General features: G+C 24.3%; 1 long non-coding RNA gene and 1 pseudogene across 2 annotated transcripts; both read right to left on the bottom strand.

Moving 5' to 3' along the window:
* Nucleotides 1–5,460: 5,460 nt before the first annotated feature.
* Nucleotides 5,461–6,638, bottom strand: LOC131606677 (uncharacterized). 2 transcript variants are annotated; one of them, XR_009284971.1, is made up of 4 exons: nucleotides 6,365–6,638; nucleotides 6,110–6,213; nucleotides 5,993–6,017; nucleotides 5,461–5,885 (listed from the first exon to the last, which is right to left on the bottom strand). It is a non-coding gene; the product is annotated as an uncharacterized LOC131606677 (long non-coding RNA). The 2 variants fall into 2 exon arrangements; XR_009284970.1 differs by having other exon boundaries at nucleotides 6,110–6,638.
* A 930-nt stretch (nucleotides 6,639–7,568) lies between these two features.
* Nucleotides 7,569–9,002, bottom strand: LOC131606688 (spermidine hydroxycinnamoyl transferase-like; annotated as a pseudogene).
* Nucleotides 9,003–11,253: the final 2,251 nt, after the last annotated feature.

The following is an 11,253-nucleotide window of genomic DNA, read 5'->3' on the forward strand; positions in this document are numbered from 1 at the left end:
TTTGGTCGATCCAGGATGAATAGAAAATCTACTTTTGTGTGCTTCATCAAGAATCAAGCGCTTTAATTCAGAATCATCAGGTATACACATCCTCTGCTTAAACAAAAGAATTCCACCAGGTGCTCTAGCAAAGTCAGTCATGTTCCCACTTGCTTGCAATTGCCCATCATATTCTTGCGCTATTCTGATTCTTTCTCGCAATTTGCTTTTGACACTCAAATTACTAATCAATACACCATTGGGTGTCCACTCAAACTGAAGATTAAGGTTTCGAAATTTCTCCAATAGTTCATATTCCAACATCATCAATTCCGCAACCTGAAATTCCTTCCTACTCAAGGCATCTGCTACCTTATTAGCTCTTCCGGGATGGTACCTTAGTTCAAAGTCATAATCCTTAAGATATTCCATCCACCTTCTTTGACGCATATTCAGCTCTTTATGATCGAAGAGGTATTTCAAACTCTTATGATCACTGAACATCTCAAAGTGTACTCCATACAAGTAGTGTCGCCACACTTTTAATGCAAAAACTATCGCAGCAAAGAAACTGCACTCATTCGGGAAGAAAACACAATTCTGCATCAGACTAGTTCGCTATAGCGAACTTCTGTTCGCTACAGCGAACTCAAACAGAAGCAAACTTTCTCCAATCCAGGTCAGTTCTCTACAGCGAACTCCCAGCGAGGCCCCGATTCTCTACAGCAAATGGTAGCGAGCTCCAGCGAATAAATCAATTCAACTCCCAGGTTTATTCGCTACACAATTCGCTACAGCGAATGAAAGTTCGCTACAACGAACTCTGCTAAACCCAGAAAAATCAGCAACGCACTTGGGGTCCCCAAGCCCCAAATCTTCACATGCAATCCTCTTTAATCGAATAATGAGATATAGTAACAATATGTAAACGAATTATTACCACCAATAGAGCCTAACACATGCATAAAATGAGGATCAAAAGCATTTACTCACAAACCCTTAATCCCCAAGGTTGGCATAAACCCCAAAATGTTTCCCAAAGTCACTAACTAAAGACTCACCTAGATGAAGATGATGAATTTGGAGCAGAGATGAGGACAAAAATCAGAGTTTGATGATGGATCTTGGCTCATGCAAGGCTTGAAGATGTTCTTGGTTCACCCTCCTCCTCCTCTCACTTTCACGTTTTCTTTCTTTCTCCACTTCTCTTCACAAAAATCTGATTGTGCCAAGTAAAAGGGTGAGGAACCAAACAAGACTTAAGTTTATTTAAGTGGGGAAAAGACCATATTGCCCTCTTACTACTTCTATTTGACTTATCCTCCATATAAGTCCATTAATGTAACATGTACCATTTTTGTCCACTAACTATACTAAAATGAATTAATATCGACTAATAGATGGAAATACGATACCGGGTATTACAATATATATATATATATATATATATATATATATATATATATATATATATATATATATATATATATATATATATATATATATAATATATATATATATATATATATATATATATATATATATATATATATATATATATATATATATATATATATAACACTCTTTCAAACACACCAATAATAATTTACCAAGTCATCCACTATCTTTACTTTTTGACCTGGTAACCGGTTTCACAAGTTAACAAACAACTGCTTAAAAAAAAGTTAATAAATAATAATTTTTTTTCAATTGGAAAATTAAAAAGAGACATCATCTACGATTCAAGTTTGCACCAATGTTGTTTGACTCTTTACAAGCTTCATTCTTCATGGTTTATTCAAACATGAATCCTTCAATTTTATCTCACCCAAACTCTAATATCTATTTTACGGACTCTTATATCTTCCTCGTCATCTTATTTGTTATGAGATTCTTCAATGGCCTTTTTGTATCTATCATTTTTGTTGAAGGCTCTTGTGTTCGTCCATATTTCAGCCGCTAACAATCCAAATACTTTTCATGACAGGTGTTCTATTATTTATGACTTTAAATTAGGTTCCATTTTTGGGTTTTCTGTCTTGAGTTTTATTTTTTTGTTGAAAACAATTAAGGGATATGAATTTGTAAAAGGTTTTCCTCCTCTAGAATCATGTCATAACAGGAATTGTAGTGACCGAGTTACTTTATTTTGAAACTAGTGTTTCTACCCGTGCAAGGCATGGGAAAAAAATTTTATACTAAAAAAAATATATTTTAGAATTATTTATAATTTACAAATAAAGTTATATTAACAATATAATTTGTCTATGTTATTTGTTGCATATAAATTTTTTATTAATAATAATAATTTATATTTTGTTTATAAAAATATTTTTATTATTTAAAAATTTATTTTTTTTAATTATAAAACAATTTTTTAATTTTTAAATAATGATGCTAATTTAAAAAGAATAGAATTTGTTTTTTTCTAAGTTACCAAAAAAATTATTTAATCTTTAAATATATAATATCAATTAAGAAATTAAAACCCAATATGAAATAAATAAATAAATAAGATCTCATTTTAAAGATGACTTTCATTTCTGAGAAACAATATATATATATATATATATATATATATATATATATATATATATATATATATATATATATATATATATATATATATATATATATATATATATATATATATATATATATATATATATATATATATGAAATCAGTTTTAATTTCGCAAACTTATATATTTATAGATTTTTGTGAATAAAATGATAAAAATTAGAATCTCATCAAAGAAATTATAGAAATTAAAAGTTTAAATATTTATAGTATGTTATGATTAGAAGAGATTTAGTTTTTAGAAAACAACTTAGTTTTATTATTCCATGTTTGGAAAACAACTTAGTTTTATTATTCAATGTTCTAAAAGTTATAATAAATCAGTGCCTATAATTTTTTGGATATATAGACATTATCTACAAAAATATTTGAACCAATAATAAATTTATTCTTATTATTGTTCGATATTTTGATGAGTAACTTTATATTTCCGTTATAATTGTTTTAATTTCTTGTTTAAAAAATATATATATTTTATGATTTGATCAAAATTTATTTTCTATAGTTGGTATGCTATGCGCACTTGTTTCCAAAGTATAATAAAAATGAAATGAAAGACAAAATTATTTAACGAAAATAATTTATTATTTTTTAAATGAGATGATAAAAACATACCTATAATCTTATCTCTATATAAAAATATTTGAGTGGATAGTATTTTTTCTATTAATATTATTTTTGTTTTGACATTATTTTTAAAATATTTTTGTATGTAAAAATTAAACATTTATTATTTACTGATTTGATTTTATCCCTTTTTAATAAATTTTAATGGAATTTATAATATCTTCAATTTTAAAATAAATGATATTTAAAAAACTAAAAAAGAAAAAATATCATTACTCTAAATAAAATTAAAAAATTTATAACAACACATTTTTACAAAAAGAAGAAAAAAAATAGATCCGTGGGATGAATAAAAAAAGAAAAAACTTTTTAATTATAAAATGACCATGCCATTCCATTTAAAAAAAAAAAAAGAAAAAAAACTTTTTTAATTATCTAATGATCAAATAATTACCATATTGTATGGAGATTGCTTTCCCATTCCATTGAAACTTAAATCCAGATAATTGCAAGTTAACTGCTAGCAAATAGTATATACATGATGCCAGCAGATACTATATCCATGATGCTAGAAGAAAGGCTGTTAATATGGATACTTGAGCTATTTTAATTTTTTTTGACATTGTTCAGCATATAAAATAATTATTTTAAAGCTCAAAGAATATTAAGAATGTCTTGCTTTGAAAGATTCAGCTAAAAATCTCAATCCAGACTTGAATAGCATGCGAAGAATAAAAGTAAGGATTTTATATAAATTTAATTCAACAAACAACATAAGCTTAAAAATAAACCTATAAAATGCACTACCACTGGATGAATGCATACATCCTGTTACTGCCATATAATATCTTATACTATATCCGACTTCCCAAGATAGAATTAAGGTGGAAACAAATTTGATAATTTATAGTAGTAAGAAATACCTTATTTAATTGACTTTAAAAAAACAATGAGGCCTTCCATTATTGACTTGAAGAGAAAGTTAACTATCCTTAGTACAAATTTTTTAAAGTGTGTCATATATATTTTTTTCTACTTATCAAATTAATTATTATTTTTTTCTAATAAAATATTTTTTTCGATATCAATACAAAATTATTATTTTTCCCCAAAATATTTTTATATATTATGTTTTTCTTTATTTAACTATTTCATTAACTATAAGTATTATAATAAAGAGAAAATAGGTGATGCATTTAGAGTGTAAAAAATTTTAAATTATTAAAATGATATGGCTGAATAAAATATTTCTATTAGATAATATTGTAAAGATTTTTTACAACGTCGGTGCATTACCTTTTAACTCTATAATAAATGTCATACTAATAGTATTGTTAAACTTAAATTCAGACATTTATTCATTACACTAATTATTAACAAATATTTATCAAGCATTATTTTAACTATATAAGTAAACTTCAATAATAGTTTTTTTTGGTCGTATTTGGATCAGTAATAATTTTTTTGGTTATCACACTAATGACAAATAGTTTTCATTATTCTATTAATTGCATAAAATTTAATAAATAAAACGGATTTTAATTGTATTAAATTCAATAAATAGTTTGTTTTTTTATTATATAACATAATTAAATATAATTAAAATCATAGTTTGTTCCCTTGAATAGTAAGAAAAGCAAATTATTAACTTTGCTATATAAAAATAAATATAAGATATTGAAAAAAGTAAAAATTTAAAAATAATAATAAATTTCAATTATTCCACTATTTTCATCTACCTTTATTCTTATTATACTTTTATTCTTCTATTTTTCTTCTTTAGAATCCATGAGTTTAATAGATAGTCTGACAGTGTAAATTTAAGATTTTTAATAAGACTGTCGTTAATTGACACTATAAAACTGTTTTACATTGTCAATACATATCTTTTTTTTCCAAATTCTATTTAATTCTATTAAGAATAGATAAATAAAACCATTAATAACATTAATTATATTTAAAATTCTATTTAATTATATTTAATAACTTTAATTCTTTAAAAATAGTTCAATTATTAATATGGTAGTAATTATATGTAGTAATTATATACAGATTTTAAAATATATTATTTCAAATTATGTATCAAACTCTATTTTTACTATCATATTTATTTTTTCAAAAATTTAAAGCATATAATTAGTTTTTTATATCAGCAGAAAACCATAACTACACAGATATACAACACACAATAGTTCAAAAATCTAATAAAATAAGATCAATTTTCCTCAACTTCTATTCAAAAATCGTAACCAAATGAGCTGAAACTGAATATGTTAATTTTCAAAACAATATTACACTGAATTTATGAATTAAGAAAATGAGAGGACTGAGTATTATAAAATTAATTACTGCCTTAACAATTTTGTTCTTATTCTTTTAAGCTGAACAAATATTTTATTTAGTTATGCCTAAGTACACACTAAAAATTGCAGATTTCAACTGAACCAATATTCTGTTTAGTTATGACTAAGTACATACTAAAAATTGCATATTACCATACTCAAGCAACTATATGGCAAAATATCTCAACCTAACATTTGATTATTATGAGCAATTCTGCAGCTTAGTGGAATTAACAGCTTCATCTGAACCAAATAAAATAGATCATTGTGTGTAGATCCATTCAGGCAGCTTGAATCAAGTAAAACATATCACTGTGTATAGATCCATTCAGGCATATGCGTGCACCTCTAACACAAAAGACTCTCTTACAATTTAGTACTTAGCCTCTCAATTATTTCAGTCATTTCCACAGCACCTACATAAATAAATGTTAAGAAACATAAAAATTTATCCTAAATAACACTCTGCTAGAATTTATCAAAAATTTACTGAAACATAAAAATCGAGACAGCAGAGCCTTACGAACAGAAGCTTGAATCTTGAAACCCTACATACAATAACGAATCAAGATCAGAACAAAACCACATATAATAATATTCGTAGAAAAAAATTACAAATCAAAACAACAGCAACAACAACCTTCTCATCCATTAGAACCATCTCCATAGCATAAAACTTCTGTTTCGAATTCATGTCCGGCACAAACCACAATCGAATAACTCGAACAACAACATTTCATGACTCTTTCGTTGGTGTGATTTCAGAAACAAAATTGCGGGTTGCGGCAGCCATAGGAAAATAACACAAAATCGTGAAGGTTCAAAGGAGATTATGAATGGGAGATGAAATATGTCATATTTATAGGAAGAAATAGAAAAAGTTGAAAGAACTAACCTTCAAACTATCATTGATGATGCAGTGATTGGATTTTGGGAGATGAGAAACCAGCATTCAATAATTTGCATGTGAATGGAATACATCACCAGCGGCCGAACATTTACGGTTTGATTGAACATTCAGGGTTTGATTGCAAAAACCAAATTTGAGAGAAGAATATGGAAAAGCGGTGCATTGTACGTGCAGAAAAATTAATTGGGAAAACAGAAATGTATGGAAGGGCGTGCATCGAGAATTGGAAAAAATTGGGATAACAAATATGGTATTAAAACGGCGGTGCATTTGGTATATGGAAAATATGGAAAAAGAATAAATTAAAAAAGATTGGTGCATGTTGTATATATGGAAAAGCATTAAATTAAAAAAAAAAAAATAACAACAAATTTTAGGGAAGTGGAATAGGTACACGTATGTGGCAGAAAAAAATATAAAATAAATAAAATTAAAATTAAAATCATTAATTAAAACAAAAATAGAATAAATTCTAAAAATGAAAAGCTTAAAAATAGCATGGGACCTAGAATTGTGACATTTGGCAAAGTTGCCAAAGTTCTCATCTTGCTATTTTCTATTTTATGATTATTCTAAGGTGGAGAAATATGAGATTTTTATTTTATACGTTGAAAGTTTGAATTTTATCAAAATGAGAGTTTTATACAAAAAAGGTTAATGGTTTGAAAGCAAGAATTTTTTTACCCATAGAAGGATATAAAGAGACAGTTCATTGAGTAGAGAAGATGAAGCAGTATTGACAACATTCATTCTTAATTAAGAGAATTTTGTCTTAATTTCTCTTTTATTGAAAAAATATTTTATGTATTATAATATGTGTTTAATGAGACCATATTAGTTTTTAACGTTTTATTTTATGTATTTTAAGTTGTATTTTATGTATTATAATTAATACAATTGATACACTTTGATTCTAACCAATTCTTAACGTTCTATTAGTTTGGATATTCATTTCTGAAAAATCTTAAGACAAAATATTGAATTATTTCAGATATACATATTCAAAAATCTCCTAAAAATAAAATACTGAGTGCGTTCGAAAATGCATCTCCGAATTTCATTTTCGAATTTTTAGAGGTTTATTTCACCCCTATAAAAAAGTATTAAAAAATTCACTTCTCTTAATAGATGAACAAAATCACTAATAACAAGATATAACATCGTTGAAAGAGAAAATTTAACTGCCATAAATAATTCTTTTACAATCGTCCTTGAAGGAATTCAAACTCAGCACCTTGATAAAAATGTCTCTTAAATTTATCCATATGGTCCTCTTGCAGACAAATAAAAATCAACAAAGACCCATCATCATAAGGACTAGGAAGAATCAACGAGTCTCCCTCAAGTTCTTCATGAAATCCTGGCCCCATATAAATCTCTTTTTCCCATCCAAAATCCATTCCATAAATTGGTAATTCCAACCAACTAACCACCCATAAATTAGGATTCCGATAAAAAGACACCTCTTCACCATTCCATATATCATGAATATCTTGAAACTTAGTCAAATCATATTGCTTTTTAAAATATTCAACCCCCAACCTCACATACTCATCATTTACTTTCTCTATTGCTTCTCTTATCCTACTTGAAGCATATCCTAATGGCTTAGACATCAAATCACCAGCCATACTAGTAGCCAACACATCTAATATTGCATTTCCAAAATACTCTTTTGGTAAATTAGGTTTAACGCGACTCCTCCAATCAACTCAAACGCCAATCGCAGTTGGTTGGTCATTTTTATGGCCTCTAGCTTTACATGCACATCTCTAAATATGAGCGATTATCGTTTCATACCTTGAATAATCTCGATCATTACTAGATTTATTCCAACTCTCATTCGCTATTTTTCTCAACTTTTCAACTTGTTTTTCACTCACTTTGAGTATAGCATTTTTTGTTTTTTCCTTCATTTCATCAACATTATTATCCAAATTTTCCAACAAAAGCAGTAGTTGATTATACTCCCATCCGTTAGCATTAATGCATGGTTCTCCACCATGCAACACATTTCTATCGAGAAATGGCGCCCTTTTCAAAGATTCTCCACATGCAAGTTGAGCCCATTCAAAACTGAAATGCATCACACTCTGTCCATCACTAACTATGTGAGAGATTAAGAAACTAATGCTAATGCCACCATATTTGAATTTTGATAGTTGAACAATAAGCAAAGGAAGCTCTTGCATTGGGAGCGTATAGTCAACGCACGGGAAAAGGTAATGGTAATAATCATTCGAAGAAGGTGAAAAATCACCGAGATCAGATAATACTAATGATGTTTCAGCTTCCATGAATTAAACACCCATTGCATTGCATTGCATTCTAGATCAAAACGACCATTACTTTTCCTTTGTAAACGACCACCAAGTGGATAAAACTGAATTAGAATTTTGCTTAACGAGTGTCTCAAGGTGGTGGCAATTTTAGTAGGGGGGATAAGCCAATTTGGTGGGGGGCGGTAAAAGTAAATAAGTGGAACGTGAGTTATCATTCCTATTTGACTCCATTCGGATAATGGTAAACAACCACACCATGTTAGTTCCTTTGGTGTAACAATGTAAGAATCTTTCAATGTCATTGATGAAGATGATGACATGCTTGATTTAATGTTTCTCTTACAAAGGTTCTGTTGTTTAGTTTGTGAGACTACAAGTTCAATATATATTTGAGAGCTTCCTTATATATTAGTTTGGAGTATTTGAGAGCTTCCTATTTGGAGAGATTAAGAGAAATTACAATTTTAAAACATTAATAGTTCATTTTTTTTCTTCAAAAGCATTTTTTTTAATTGCGGACTCAACTTGTATTATTATTATTATTATTATTATTATTATTATTATTATTATTATTATTATTATTATTATTATTATTATTATTATTATTATTATTATTATTATTATTATTATTATTATTATTATTATTATTATTATTATTATTATTATTATTATTATTATTATTATTATTATTATTATTATTATTATTATTATTATTATTATTATTATTATTATTATTATTATTATTATTATTATTATTATTATTATTATTATTATTATTATTATTATTATTATTATTATTATTATTATTATTATTATTATTATTATTATTATTATTATTATTATTATTATTATTATTATTATTATTATTATTATTATTATTATTATTATTATTATTATTATTATTATTATTATTATTATTATTATTATTATTATTATTATTATTATTATTATTATTATTATTATTATTATTATTATTATTATTATTATTATTATTATTATTATTATTATTATTATTATTATTATTATTATTATTATTATTATTATTATTATTATTATTATTATTATTATTATTATTATTATTATTATTATTATTATTATTATTATTATTATTATTATTATTATTATTATTATTATTATTATTATTATTATTATTATTATTATTATTATTATTATTATTATTATTATTATTATTATTATTATTATTATTATTATTATTATTATTATTATTATTATTATTATTATTATTATTATTATTATTATTATTATTATTATTATTATTATTATTATTATTATTATTATTATTATTATTATTATTATTATTATTATTATTATTATTATTATTATTATTATTATTATTATTATTATTATTATTATTATTATTATTATTATTATTATTATTATTATTATTATTATTATTATTATTATTATTATTATTATTATTATTATTATTATTATTATTATTATTATTATTATTATTATTATTATTATTATTATTATTATTATTATTATTATTATTATTATTATTATTATTATTATTATTATTATTATTATTATTATTATTATTATTATTATTATTATTATTATTATTATTATTATTATTATTATTATTATTATTATTATTATTATTATTATTATTATTATTATTATTATTATTATTATTATTATTATTATTATTATTATTATTATTATTATTATGTAGGTATCCTTCTTTCTCTTAATTTACAGTGAAAACATGTGTATATATTTTATTATACTTTATCAATTTTAATTACGATGTATAAAAATATATTATCTGTGGTTGTTATTTAAAGTATATAATTTTCCTATAAAAATATTAGATATCGGTGCTTTGATATAAAATATAGAGAAAAGGGGATGTGCACTGATAGTGTAAATAACTTTTACACTGTCAACCAATGACAACCATGTATCTTACCATGTCATCATTTAAATTTTAAATTACTGATATGATTTGAGACTTTAAAATAATATGATTGGATGTCTGTGTAATATTTTTTTACACTGACAGTGCACTACCATTAAACTCTAAAATATAAAATTAGACTAGTTCATCCCGTTAATTTAGAAATATGTAGTGAATAATTTATAATCAGACAATTGATTTTTGCATTTATATTTTTGTATTCTTTTCACTTAAGGTTTTTCGAGAAGATAAATTATTGGACTATCAAGAAAATTGTGCGGAGTGAAATAGAAATTTTATTTATTTATGAAAATACTTTTTGTATTTGTTTTAAAATTATATTAATTGTTTTTGTCAATAAATAAGTTATAGGCGTTTTTAACAACATAAGTTATAGATTTTTAAAATATTTCCATACTGCACATTAGTTAACTATACAAGAAATAATGAGCATTAAATGAATTACTATATTTTGTTTCTAATTTATGATCCTATTAGTTCTATTTATCTTTCTCATAAATATGAAACAATGAAGTAAAATAAATGGACCATTAATGAAAATTTTAAATTTTAGACACTTATTATTATAATAAATTTTTGTGTTAATTTAAATAAAATAAATTTTAATAATGTGTGTGGTACTATGAATAGAGGGTGGTGCTTTAGAG

This window comes from Vicia villosa, linkage group LG1 (assembly GCF_029867415.1).
Source record: "Vicia villosa cultivar HV-30 ecotype Madison, WI linkage group LG1, Vvil1.0, whole genome shotgun sequence".
NCBI lineage: Eukaryota > Viridiplantae > Streptophyta > Magnoliopsida > Fabales > Fabaceae > Vicia > Vicia villosa.